Below are 15,185 nucleotides of genomic sequence, written 5' to 3'. Positions count from 1 at the left end.
CTCAGAGCTGGTATTGCTGTGGCATAGTCAGGCAGCTGCCATTCTTTTTCTTTTTTCTTTTCTTTTCTTTTTTTTTTTTTTTGTCTTTTTTGCTATTTCTTTGGGCTGCTCCTGCGGCATATGGAGGTTCCTAGGCTAGGGGTCGAATCGGAGCTGCAGCCCCTGGCCTACGCCAGAGCCACAGCAACGCGGGATCCGAGCCGCGTCTGCAACCTACACCACAGCTCACAGCAACGCTGGGTGCTTAACCCACTGAATGAGGCCAGGGATCGAACCCGCGACCTCATGGTTCCTAGTCGGATTCGTTAACCACTGCGCCACGACGGGAACTCCAGGCAGCTGCCATTCTGATTAGACCTCCCCTAGCCTGGGAACTTCCATGTGCTGCAGGTGCAGCCCTGAAAAGAAAAAAAAAAAAATTTTTGAACCTCTTCCACTTGAATGTGTTCCTTTTCCCTTCAACTAAAAGACTGTTTTTTTTAATTGTACAATTCAGTGGGTTTTATATTTTTTTAATTGAAGTATAGTTGATGTACAATATTATATAAGTTACAGGTGTATAAAAGACCATTAAAAATTTTGTCTGGATTTGGTCTCAAAAATGCTTAAAAAGCAAGTTGACAACCTATTCTTTTTTTATGGAGAGAAATTCAATTTTCAGTTATAAAAATAACAATTTAAAAGAAGGCTGGAGTTCCCGTCGTGGCTCAGTGGTTAACGAATCCGACTAGGAACCATGAGGTTGTGGGTTCGGTCCCTGCCCTTGCTCAGTGGGTTAACGATCCGGCGTTGCCGTGAGTTGTGGTGTAGGTTGCAGACGTGGCTCGGATCCCGAGTTGTTGTGGCTCTGGTGTAGGCCAGCGGCTACAGCTCCGATTCTACCCCTAGCCCAGGAACCTCCATGTGCTGTGGGAAAGGCCCAAAGAAATAGCAAAAAGACAAAAAAAATAAAATAAAATAAAAATAAAAATAAAGAAGGCTGTGAGTTCCCATTGCAGCTCAATGGGTTTCAAACCTGACTAGTATGTATCCATGAGGATGCAGGTTCATCGCTGGCCTTGCTCAGTGGGTTAAGCATCTGGTGTTGCCATGAGCTGTGGCGTAGGTCGAAGATGCGGCTCAGATCCCGCATTGCTGTGGCTGTGGTGAAGACCAGCAGTTACAGCTCCAATTCAACCCCTAGCCTGGGAACTTCCATATGCAGCAGGTGTGGCCCTAAAAAGCAAAAAATAAAATAAAATAAATAAATAAATAAATAAAGGAAGGCTGATCATGGGCTGTTCTTGGGGTACATTCCTATTTCACTCAGTATGAGTCTTACAGTATCTCTGGCATCTTTAATATTCTTTTGTTTCAAAACCATCATTGCCTTCTACTGGTTAACTCCTTGCTCTTTCATGGATTGTTTGCTAATATATAGTTCAATTTTAATCAATATTTTCAGAATATATATACCATACAGAAATAGGCTTTATATAATTATTCTTCTAAAAGCACAGAATTAAAATTGGAACTACCAGCCTTGTGGATTTTCTTTTCTCTTTTAAATATTACACAATAATTTTTCCATATACCAAAAATGAACATCTCTAGGAAAATGCACTAAACACAAACTATTACTAGAATGGTTTCACAGCTAAGGATTACTCATATGCATTCTGTTTGCCAAGCTCTTATGTAGAACATCTGTAAGAAATCTTATTTGTCATTGTCTCGCCTTCCTACATCTCCTATAAGGATTTTTTTTTCCTCCTGGCCACAAAACTTCAGCAATAGAAAAACAAGAAAGATGGGGGTGGGGGAATCTAGTGGCGTGATTAGGTTAAGCAACAATTTTCTAATTAAAAGGATAATGGTCAACATCACATTTTCAGTTGTTCATTACCTCATTTACATCAGTTTAGCCAATGACAATTCTTTTTTTTTTTTTTTGCCTTTTTTGTCTTTGTCTTTTGCCTTTTTAGGGCCTCACCGGAGGCATATGGAGGTCCCCAGGCTAGGGGTCTAATCAGAGCTGTAGCCACCAACCTACACCACAGTCACAGCCACAGCCACAGCCACGCCATGCAGGATCGGAGCCGCATCTTCGATCTACACCACAGCTCACAGCAACGCCAAATCCTTAACCCACTGAGCAAGGGCAGGGATCGAACCCACAACCTCATGGTTCCTAGTTGGATTCATTAACCACTGAGCCACGATGGGAACTTCGTGCTAAGGACAATTCTATAGCTTTGTGAACATAGGTCTTTCACAACAGTTCCAGCTCTACCCACCTTTTTTATCTCCTAGAGTCCAGACATATTGAGCCTCTTACACTTTGCTGAACAATCCAGGCCTGTTTCCAAATTTTACTTTCTAACTAGAAAGAAAAGGCAGGGGGTGGGGTGGGTGGGAGGAGCTCTGTAATTTTCTGAAGATTATTTCTTTTAAGGTCAATGCCATTCCTTGCCCCTTCGCCAGGCAATCTATTCTTTTTTCAAACTCCAGCCTAATTGTTACCTGCTAGGTTAAGCATTCTCCAGTTCCCAGGTCAGCATTCCTGCCTTGTCTTCTGTGTTCCCAAAAAGCTTTGTTCACATTCTGGAGCAGTAAAATATTCCTCTTCTATTTTTATTGCTCCTGATTTTGATTTAGGAAGAGAGGGGATTAAGGGTAATTTTTTTTTCTCTTTTGTCTATTTAGGGCCACATCCTCGGCATATGGAGGTTCCCAGGTAAGGGGTCCAATCTGAGCTGTAGCCACTGGCCTTCACCACAGCTACAGCAACTTGGGATCCGAGCTGCATCTGCAACCTACACCACAGCTCACAGCAACGCCAGATCCTTAACCCACTGGGCAAGGCCATGGATCAAACCCTCAACCTCGTGGTTCCTAGTCAGATTCGTTTCCGCTGTGCCAACAGGAATTCCATATGGGTAATTTTAAATATTATTTTCTTTCTTATAATTTTCTATATATTGTGACTTCCTACAATGTTTTATATGTTATACCTGTATTACAAATGTATTATATATTTATATATGCCTTGGGTGCAGCCCTAAAAAGATAAAAAGACCCCCCAAAATAAAATTTTATCTCAAAATAATAGTTCAGGACAAAGAAAATAAGTAATCTTTGGTATCCAGAACAAAAATTAGACTCTAGGCGAGGAAATGCAAAAAAATTAAGCAAACTCTGCATCACATCAAGAAACAAATTACTTCACAATGATACTTTATCATCAGCATTGTATCTTAATATTTATTTAAATCTTCTGGATATGTTAATATTCTGTTTAGTACTGTGGCTTATTACCAGTCACATGTGTCTCTCTCGCTCTCTCTTTTATTTTTATTTTTTTGCTTTTTAGGGCCACACCCATGACATACAGAAATTCCCAGCTGGGGTTGAATCGGAGCTAGAGCTGCTGGCCTATGCCACAGCCACAGCAGCATGGGATCCAAGCATCCGAGCAGCATCTGCAGTCTACACCACTGCTCATGACAATGCAGTCACAGCTCATGACAATGCAGGATCCCCTACCTACTGAGTGAGTCCAGAGATCGAAACTACATCCTCATGGATACTAGTTAGATTCCTTTCTGCTGCGCCACAACAGGAACTCTGGTGGATATCTCTTTTTTTATTTTTATTTTTTCTATTTTGTTATACTGTATCATTCATGTATGGTATCATTCCTCAAGCCCTTGGTGGAATAGAAAGGGTGTAAATAAGCCATCTGGGACCTAGAATTTTAACTGTTCCTGGCAGGTCCCACTAGATCCACATATTTAGGTGGAATGTGAAGGCTGCCCCAGAGCAAGACATCATGAAGACAGCAGAACAGCTAACCAAGTGGCTAAAACCCATAGTGTAAAAGAGTTCCCATACCATCAACACAAGCACGTCTGTATGCAACAAACCATGAATGATATGTAGAAGGTTCTGATAGTTACTGACAGTTACTTCCACCTCCTCTTCATTGTAGAACTGGTGAAAAACCTTAGCTGCAAATGGCCAAATTGTGTTTTTTGTTTTATCTTCTGTAGTCCATTGCTGATTTTCTTTTATGTGTTCTGTTCGTGCACCAATGCAGACCTGGCAGGGATGCAAAATGGCTTCTGAGATCAATGAATTTATTATTATTTGCAAAAGCTGTGATACTTTCTCTCTTTTTTTTTCTTTTTTTGTCTTTTTGCCTTTTCTAGGGCCGCTCCCACAGCATGTGGAGGTTCCCAGGCTAGGGGTCCAATTGGAGCTGTAGCCACCGGCCTACACCACAGCCACAGCAACTCAGGATCTGAGCCACGTCTGCGACCCACAGCACAGCTCAAGGCAACACCGGATCCTTAACCCACTGAGCGAGACCAGGGATCGAACCCACAACCTCATGGTTCCTAGTTGGAGTCATTTCTGCTGCGCCATAATGGGAACTCCCTTTTTTTTTTTTTTTTTTTTTTTTTTTTTGTCTTTTAAAGCTGTGATACTTTCTTTTTTTCTTTTTCTTTTTTCTTTTTTTTTTGTCTTTTGTCTTTTTGTTGTTGTTGTTGTTGTTGCTATTTCTTGGGCCGCTCCCGTGGCATATGGAGGTTCCCAGGCTAGGGGTTGAATCGGAGCTGTAGCCACTGGCCTACACCAGAGCCACAGCAACACGGGATCCGAGCCGCGTCTGCAACCTACACCACAGCTCACGGCAACGCCGGATCGTTAACCCACTGAGCAAGGGCAGGGACCGAACCCGCAACCTCATAGTTCCTAGTCGGATTCGTTAACCACTGCGCCACGACGGGAACTCCTGTGATACTTTCTTAAACCAGTAATTGCTGAAGGATCGCTTCAAATATAGACTATCAATTGTATTGATGAGGAGGCTAGGCCAGTGCTCTGCCCTGCAAGCTTTGCTCTATGCCAGGGTCTCTCTCTCAGCTGTCTCCATGCTTGATGTGATCAGTGTTTTATGTAACTATATTAACTCTGATAGTTTGACTAATGAGAAGTATAATTTGTTTACTTTGATTATTTTTCATCCTGAGCAAAAACGTGGACTCTGTTGCATTTCCTCTGTAACGTTAGTTAAAACATTCATGTCTACACCCCTGCAAGTGTTTTACTTTTGAGCCATTTTAATCTCCTACTGTGAGATCCACAATAGCATTACAGCATTGTATTGTAAATTACCTCTTTAGGAAGCCCTGAGATTATGAATTCCTTAAGGGCTCTGACTTTAGCCTCAGGATTTAGCATAAATCTGACACATATTAGGCACTCAAAAATCCAATACTTATTTTGAATAAATAAATGCAGGGATATAAAGTTTAAGAAGTGGAGAAGCATCAGGAGAAATGTTCAAATTAAGATATAAAGTGAAATTCTTGAGCTAAACGTGAACTAATTTTAAATGGGCAAAAAATCTACACAGGAGTTCTGTTGTGGCTCAGCAAGTTAAGCATCTGCATTGTCACTGCATTGGCTCTGGTTATTGCAGGGGTGCAGGTTTGATCCCTGGCCCAGGAACCTCTGCATGCTACAGGTGCAGCAAAAAAATAAATTAATTGATTTTAAAAAAACATGAAAAAGTGCTCAACATCATTAGCATTAGGGAAATGCAAATCAAAAGCACTGAGATACCACTTCACACTCACTAAGGTAGCTAAAATGAAAAAGACAGATGAAAGGGTTCACAAGGATATGGAGAAATTGGAAGGCTGACACTTTACTTGCTGGAATGTAAAATAGTGCTGCTGTTTTGGAAAGACATTTGACAGTTCTTCAGAAGTCAAGCACAGAGGTGTCATATGACACAACAATGCCATTTCTAAGTATATACACAAGAGAAATGAAAATGTGTCTACACAAATGTTCATAGCAGCACTATTCATAATAACCATAAAGAGCAATGAGTCAAATGTCCACATGTTATATTTATGCAGGGAATGCTATTGAAGTATTAAAAAAGAATGAAGTACAGCTACATTCTACAACATTATGTTGAGTGAAAGAAGTCAGTCACAAAAGACCACAAATTGTATGATTCCATTTATATGAAATGTCCAGTACAGGCAAATCTGGAGACAGAAAGATTTTAGTGGGTTGCCCAGGGTTAGAGGCAGAGGGGAGTTGAAAATAAATGGGGGGAGTTCCTATCGTGGCGCAGCGGAAACGAATCCAACTAAGAACCATGAGGTTTCGGGTTCGAGCCCTGGCCTCGGTCGGTGGGTTAAGGATCCTGCGTTGCCTTGAGCTGTGGTGTAGGTCACAGATGCCGCTCAGATCTGGCGTTGCTGTGGCTGAGGCGTAGGCTAGCAGCTATAGCTCCAATTAAACTCCTAGCCTGGGAACCTCCATATGCCGCAGGTGAGACCCTAAAAAATCAAAAGCCAAAAAAAAAAAAAAAAAAAAGGAAAGGAAAGAAATGGAGAGTGACTTGTACTGGATTAGGAGTTTCTTTGGGGGATAATAAAATGTTCTAAAATTGATTGTGGTGATTGATTGCACAACTTTATGAATACACTATAAACTATTGGATTGTCTGCTTTAAACGGATGGTTGTATTCTACGTGAATTATATCTCAATAAAGCTGCTTTTGTTTTTTATTTTTTACTTTGGTTTTGTTTTGTCTTTTTGCCATTTCTTGGGCTGCTCCCGTGATATATGGAGGTTCCTAGGCTAGGGATCTAATTGGAGCTGTAGCCGCCAGCCTTCGCCACAGCCACAGCAACGCGGGATCCGAGCCGCGTCTGCAACCTACACCACAGCTCACGGCAATGCCGGATCATTAATCCACTGAGCAAGGGCAGGGACCGAACCCGAAACGTCATGGTTCCTGGTCGGATTCGTTAACCACTGAGCCATAACAGGAACTCCAATAAAGCTGCTTTTTAAAAAAGGGAACTGGAAGGCAGTTTGCCAATAACAATTACATTGCTAATTCTCAAACTTTCGCATCTTTTGCAGGGTTTTTTTTTTTTTTTTTTAATATAAAGATACATGAGAAATGAGCAGAGTCTTTTTTTTTTTTTAATGTTTATTTTTACAGCTGCACATGCAGCATATGGCAGTTCCTGGGCTAGGGGTCAAATTGGAGACACAGCTGCCAGCCTATGCCACAGCAACACCAGATCCGTGCCACATCTGTGACCTATGCCATAGCTTGCTGCAACACTGGATCCTTAACCCACTGAGCGAGGCTGGAGATCGAACTCACATCCCTATGTCGGGTCCTTAACCTGTTGAGCCACAAGGAGAACTCGAGATTCTTAAAGGAAAAATCTTTTATTCTTCATACAACCTTAGGAGCAGGATTAAATCAGGATGATGAAATTGGACCACTTCTTTCCCATGGGTCTTTACCTAATATTATCAGCATGTTTATAAACAATTTGGTTTGTTGAAAACAATGCTGAAATCTTCAGCTGTTTTAGGATATATGAAGGGGAAAAAACCCCTAACCTGTAAACTATAGGCCTTCAAATAAATACTAGAATTTGCAAGCTTTGCTTAGATTACCAGTGGCCTTTTATTTCCTTCAAAATTTTTATATAAGTAAATGGTATAAGTAAGAGAGCTGTGATAAGAGAATTTCTTATAGTATAGTATAGTAATAATATTCCTGCACCCCTGATGAGATAGCATCAATTTGGTGAGACCTGTTTTAATTTTTCTGAAGGAACAACCCGCCAATAATATTCTCATTCAATCCTATGCAACAATTACAACAACCAAGATGATGAAACTGATAACCAATAGTGTGAATCCATTACAGTGCTAATGTTGGTTTCTACATCACAGAGGATTTCAGTACTAGGACTAGAGGAAAAAAAATGAATGAGGTCAGAGTGGAAAACAAATGACAAGAGACACTGAGCGAAGTCGCTCATTCACGAGGATATGCTTAGTAAATCAGATGAAGTCTGCAAGCATTTTTGCAAATAATATCACAGCAGGAAGAAGAAGGTGCTTATTCCAGTTCCAGGAGGATGGATTTTTTTTTTTTTTTTTGTCTTTTTAGGGCTGCACCTGGGGCATATGGATGTTCCCAGGCTAGGGGTCTCATTTGAGCTGTAGCCGCTGGCCTACACCATGAGATCCGAGCCATGTCTGTGACCTACCACACAGCTCACAGCAATGCCAAATCCTTAACCCACTGAGTGAGGCCAGGGATCGAACCCACAACCTCATGGTTCCTAGTTGAATTTGTTTCCGCTGCGCCACAGTGGCAACTCCCCCCCTTTAACTAATACACACACACACACACACACACCAACTAACATACATAAATAATGTGTATATGTGTATACATTGTATATACAGTTAACTCTTGAACAACATGGGTTGAAATCACACAGGTCCACCACATGGGGATTTTTGACAATAAATATAGGACCTGCATTTTTACAGATCTTTAAATTAACTAAGTGTAGAGAAAACTTTGTGTTTGATTAGAGATCACAACATATGGAATCAAAAGAACTAGGGTTTGAGTCCTGATTCCATCCAATCAGTTTCAGCTTCCTGCCCTTGAGTGAGTCATTTACCAATTCCTTTGTTTTTGGGCAGAGATAAGAGTACTTGGATTTTCAGCTACACTGGGGGTTGGCACCACTAACCACCCCCTTCCGGTTGTTCAAGAATCAGCTCTGTGTGTGTATATACATGTGTATATAAACACTGCTCCAAAACATTCGTACCAATTTACACAATTACATATATATATAATTATTATTTAAAGATATAGGATTGGAGTTCCCGTCGTGGTGCAGTGGTTAATGAATCCAACTAGGAACCATGAGGTTGCGGGTTCAGTCCCTTCCATTGCTCAGTGGATTAATGATCCGGCGTTGCCGTGACATGGCTCAGATCCCGCGTTGCTGTGGCTCTGGCGTAGGCCGGTGGCTACAGCTCTGATTTGACCCCTAGCCTGGGAACCTCCATGTGCCACGGGAGCGGCCCTAGAAATGGCAAAAAGACAAAAAAAAAAAAAATTAGTGTACACATTTTTGTTGGAACACCACTGTGTTTTTTCTTTTGGGCTGCGCCTGAGGCATGATGAAATTCTGAGGCCAGGGATCAAACCCAAGCCACATCTGTAACCAAAACCATAGACAGCAGTGATAGTGCTGAACCCTTAACCCACTGAGCCACAGAGGAAGTCCCGAAAACCTATTTTCCTTCTTTTTTTTGTCTTTTTAGGGCCGAACCCATGGCATATGGGGGTTCCCAGGCTAGGACTTAAATCGGAGCTGCAGGTGGCAGCCTACCCACAGCCACAGCAGTGCCAGATCCGAGCTGTGTCTGCAACCACAGACGCAGCTCCTGGCCACACCGGACCCTTAACCCACTGAGCGGAGCCAGGGATCAAAGCTGCATCCTCACAGGTGTTAGTCAGATTCATTTCTGCTGAGCCACGACGGGAATTCCCTGAACACCTATTTTCAGCTATTTTGGGGTAGATACCTAGAAGTAGCATTGCTACTTCCTGTTTTCCTAAGCAGCTGTACCATTCAACAATTCCAACTACAAAGTATGAAGTTTCCAGTTTTTTCTCATCCTTGTCAATACCTGTTACTGTCTATCATTTTACTTTTAGCCATCCCAGTGGATGTGAAGTGGTCACTCATTGTGGGTATGATTTACATATCCCTACTGGCTAATCATGTTGAGTATTTTTTCACATGCTTATTGCCCTTTCGTACCTTTTCTTTGGAGATCTGTCTATTAGAAGTCCTTTGCTCATTTGTTAATTGGATTTGTTGTTGTTGGGTTGAGTTCTTTATATATCCTGGATACTACAGCCTAAAGTTTCTTCCTATTATATGGATTTCTTTCTTTCATTTGTTTGTGTTTTGTTTTTTAGTGCTGTACCTGTGGCATATGGAAGTTCCCAGGCTAGGGGTTGAATCAGATCCAGCCACCAGCCTACACCACAGTCACAGCAATATGGGATCTGAGCCACATCTGCGATCTACACCACAGCTCACAGCAGTGCTGGATCCTTGAGCCACTGAGTGTGGCCAGGGATCAAACCCTCATCTGTCATGGATACTAATTGGATTTGTTTCTGCTGTGCCACAATGGGAACTCCGTGGGTTGTCTTTTTCTTGACAGTGTCCTTTGAGTATAAAGCTTTTGAATTTTGATGCAATGCAATTTATCTATGTTTTCTTCTTTTGTTCATGCTTTTGGTGTCATATCTATGAAACTACTGCCCAATGCAAGATCATAAATATTTATTCCTACATCTTCTAAGAGTTGCACAGTTTTAGCTGTTTCTTTTACGTCTTTGGTCCACTATGAGTTAATTTTTGTGTATTGTGTAAGGTAGAGGTCCAACTTCATTCTTTCGCATGCTAGTATCCATTTGTTGGAGCACCATTAGCTGAAAAGACCATTTTTTTTCCTTTGAAAAGTTTTGGCATCATTGTAAAAAAATCAGTTGACCCTACAGGTATGGATTTATTTTCGAACTCTCAATTTTATTCCCCTGATTTTAATGCTTTTACTTATTCCAGTAACACACAGTGTGGTTTTTTTTTTTTTGGTTTTTTTTTTTTGTTTTTTTTTGTTTTTTGGTCTTTTTTGCTTTTCTAGGGCCGCTTCTGTGGCATATGGAGGTTCCCAGGCTAGGGGTCGAATCGGAGCTGTAGCCACCGGCCTATGCCAGAGCCACAGCAACGTGGGATCCGAGCCACGTCTGCAACCTACACCACAGCTCATGGCAACGCCGGAACGTTAACCCATTGAGCAAGGCCAGGGATCGAATCCGCAAGCTCATGGTTCCTAGTTGGATTCGTTAACCACTGAGCCACAAGGGGAACTCCCACACAGTCTTGATTGAATGTCACTTTGTAGTGAATTTTGATATCAGGAAGTGTGAATCCCGGAGTTCCCTGACGATCTGGCGTTGTCGCTGCTGTGGCTCAGGTTTAATCCCTGGCCCCTGAACTTCCACATGTCCCAAAAAAAAGGAGAGAGGAGTTCCCATTGTGGCTCAGCGGGTTACAAACCTGACTAGTACCCATGAGGATGCAGGTTTGATCCCTGGCCTTGCTTAGTAGGTTAAGGATCTGATGTTGCTGTGAGTTCTGGTGTAGGCCGCAGATGATGCTCAGATCTAGCATTGCTGTGGCTGTGGTGTAGGCTGGCAGCTGTAGCTCTGATTCAACCCCTAGCCTAGGAACCTTTATATGCTGTGGGTGCGGCCCCAAAAGGCAAAAATATAAAAATAAAATAAAATAAAATCACCAACATTTGGTTTCTAGATTATCGCAACAGACTCAAAGCCATTTTTTAGCCCTCTATTAACAGTACAGAAGAATAATCTTCAAAATGTGGTAGTCACTATGAAATCTGGATTCCTGATCAGCCTAGGTGTAGCAGCATGATACTGAATTTTCTCAACTAAGATTAAAAGTCATGTCAACTGTGCCTTCATGAAAATTCTGTTGAGGCAACACAGATTAAAGATTAAGTTTGGTGGCCCGAGGAGTTCCTTTGTTGCACAGCGGGTTAAGGATCTGGCATTGTCACTGCAGCAGTCTGGGTCACTGCTGTGGTGTGGGTTTGATCCCTTGCCCAGGAACTTCTACATGCCCTGGGCATGTCTGAAAAAAGAAAGAGAGTGTGGGCTATGAAGTTAGATCACCTAAATTAAAACCTCAGGTATGCCTCTATTTTTATTTTATTTAATTAATTAATTTATTTTGCTTTTTAGGACTTCACCTGAGGCATATGGAAGTTCTCAGGCTAGGGGTCAAATTGGAGATGCAGCTGCCAGCCTACAGCAACAGCAAAGCCGGATCAGAGCCACATCTGCAACTTATACCACAACACTTGATCCTTAACTGACTGAGCGAGACCAGGGATTGAGCCAACATTCTCATGGATGCTGGTTGGATTTGTTTCCACTGTGCCACAACAGGAACTCCCAGGGGAGTAATTATTAACCTTACTCTCCATGTAATACTTCTTTTTTTTTTTCTTTTTAGGGCCGCACCTGTGGCATATGGAGGTTCCCAGACCAGGGGTCAAATGGGAGCTACAACTGTCAGCCTATGCCACAGCCACAGCAACACAGGATTCAAGCTGCATCTGTGACCTACCTACAACACAGCTCACAGCAAAGCCAGATCCGTAACCCACTGAGTGAGGCCAAGGATCGAACCTGCTACCTTATGGTTCCTAGTCAGATTCGTTTCCAGTGCACCACAACGGGAACTGCCCCCCCGCCCTTTTCCTGTTAAGCATTTTCAAGGGAAGTTCCCTCTTGGCAAATACTCACTTGAGACATTTTCATCACAAATCAGAGGTGGGAAGAAATCAGGCCTCAGGTGTTTGGGCTGCGCACTATGGCGGTGTGATCAACTGACTTCAGTGACTCAAGCCAAGTGATAAACAAAGAGTGAACCCGAATGTCTGTGCAGGACCCAACTTGATGGGGGAATCAAAGGAATTCAAAAACAATCATCCAACATTACATGGTTTGGGACTTTGTTTTTCAGAACACTGTAATTTTTCAATCTTTGCTTTGAACTTACTGGAATATCCCTTCCTGTGGATTCTTTTGAAAGTCTCTCATCAGGTCACCTTGAGGGTCAGATTTGTTCCAGAAGCGAAATGAAAAGATGCTAGCCCAAGTCAAGATGCCTGGAGTCTCCTCCAGCCCTGCTAGTTAGTGATCTTTGAGCTAGTGACTGAAACACGCTTTTTGAGCCCCAGTGCTCTTAGTCCTCACTAACTCAGTCAGGTCTGAATAAAATAATAGATGCAAAATGCTATGAACATTCTCAGATGCTCATATCAAGGGAAAACAGTATGGTATTTCTTTTACTTTGAAATCACCGTTGTTAAATCAGTCTTAATTGCTTAGTACCCTTTATTTGCTCTTCTGATCAGTATCAATGTCAGTTCACTGTCATCTTGTCTTGAACAAGGACCAGACATTGTCTCAGCTTTAAGCCAGATCTTACAAGAGGTAAGCCGAGGAGTTCCCGTCGTGGCGCAGTGGTTAACGAATCCGACTAGGAACCATGAGGTTGCGGGTTCGGTCCCTGCCCTCAGTGGGTTAACGATCCGGCGTTGCCGTGAGCTGTGGTGTAGGTTGCAGATGCGGCTCGGATCCCGCGTTGCTGTGGCTCTGGCGTAGGCCGATGGCTACAGCTCCGATTAGACCCCTAGCCTGGGAACCTCCATATGCCGTGGGAGCGGCCCAAAGAAATAGCAAAAAAAAAAAAGAGGTAAGCTGAGTTATCTCTGGCACTTTGACCCCTAGCCTTCTTTCCCATTGTTCCAGGAACCACAATTATTATGCTACCCTGGGACCTTCAGTCCTTCAGTCAAATGAACTGATAGACTACTTACACTAAGGTATTCGGAATTCCTGCTGTGGAGCCATGGGTTAAGAATCCGACTGTAGCAGCTCAGGTCTCTGGGAAGGTGCAAGTTCAGTCCCCGCCTGGGAACTTCCATATGCTGTGGGTATGGCCATTAAAAAAAAAAGTATTAATGTTATTCCTAGCGTTCTTCCTATTTCTTTTTTCCATTTTTTTTTTTTTTTGTCTTTTTGGGGCCCCACCTGTGGCACATGGAAGTTCCCAGGCTAGGTGTCAAGTTGGAGCTGTAGCTACTGGCCTACACCACAGTAACACCAGACCTACACCACAGCTCACAACAATGCCGGATCCTTAATCCACTGAGCAAGGCTAGGGATCAAACCTTCGTCCTCATGGATGCTAGTCAAATTGGTTTCTGCTGAGCCATGAAGGTAACTAATGTCTTCCTATTCAAAAGAAGTATCGGGAGTTCCCGTCGTGGCTCAGTGGTTAACGATTCCGACTAGGAACCATGAGGTTGTGGGTTTGATCCCTGGCCTCCATCAGTGGGTTAATGATCCGGCGTTGCCATGAGCTGTGGTGTAGGTCGCAAATGTGGCTCGGATCTAGTGTTGCTGTGGCTCTGGGGTAGGCTGGCGACTACAGCTCTGATTGACTCCTAGCCTGGGAACCTCCATATCCCGCGGATGAAGTATCGTATAATTGAAGTGCATGTTATCCTCTTCATCTGGAAAAACCTTCTCTTTGCGTTTATCTGGCAAAATCCTTTTTTTTTGGTCTTTTTGCCTTTTCTAGGGCCGCTCCTGCGGCATATGTAGGTTCCCAGGCTAGGGGTCCAATCGGAGCTATAGTCACCGGCCTACACCAGAGCCATAGCAACGCAGGATCCAAGCTGCGTCTGCTCACAGCAACGCCGGATCCTTAACCCACTGAGCAAGGGCAGGGATAGAACCCGCAACCTCACGGTTCCTAGTCAGATTCGTTAACCACTGCGCCATGACGGAAACTCCACATCCAGCAAAATTCTATCCATTCTTCAAATCCTAGCTATCCTGTGACCTTCCTAGTAGAAACTTTCTAGATCTTCCTAAAAGAGTGGCCATTCCCTCCTGTGAACTCCATTACCCTTCAGACATACCTCTGTTATACTTTAAGGGTTAGCATATATAATATGATGGGACAATCTTATATATGAAACAGCTGCACCACTATTCCTGTGTGTGGAGAGATTAAAGGGGTTAAGAGGTAAGACTCTCAGGGGCCTGGATGCAGACAGAACTGCAACATACCAAATAAGGAATGGACTTTGTAGTGAAGTTTACTCCAGAGAGTCAAGAGAGGTAAAAGAAATACTTCTTTTGTTGGCTGCATCCATGGCATATAAAAATTCCCCGGCCAGGGATTGAACCTGTGCCATAGCAGTGACCCAAACCACTGCAGTGACAATGCCAGATCATTATCCCACTGAGCCACCAGGGAGCTCCCAAGAAATACTTTTAGATAAGAAAGCATATCTGGGAGTTTCTGTCGTGTCAGTGGAAACAAATCTGATTAGGAACCATGAGGTTGCGGGTTTGATTCCTGGCCTCACTCAGTGGGTTAAGGATCTGGTATTGCTGTGAGCAGTGGTGTAGGCCGGCGGCTACAGCTCTGATTAGACCCCTAGCCTGGGAACCTCCATATGCCGTGGGTGCGGCCCTCAAAAGACAAAACAAAGTATCTGCTGCTCTTGAAATCACATTGCTGTGGACTGTCTCTATACAATTCCACTCCTTTCTGGAATCCTCTGAGTTCTCTGTGGGGAAAAATTATATTCAGAAGCAAAAACTTTAGATAAATATCCAAACATTAATGTCTTTTATCAGCCTTGCTTC

The sequence above is a fragment of the Sus scrofa genome, chromosome 15, assembly GCF_000003025.6.
Source record: "Sus scrofa isolate TJ Tabasco breed Duroc chromosome 15, Sscrofa11.1, whole genome shotgun sequence".
Classification (NCBI taxonomy): domain Eukaryota; kingdom Metazoa; phylum Chordata; class Mammalia; order Artiodactyla; family Suidae; genus Sus; species Sus scrofa.
Note: the sequence above shows the minus strand (reverse complement) of the source record.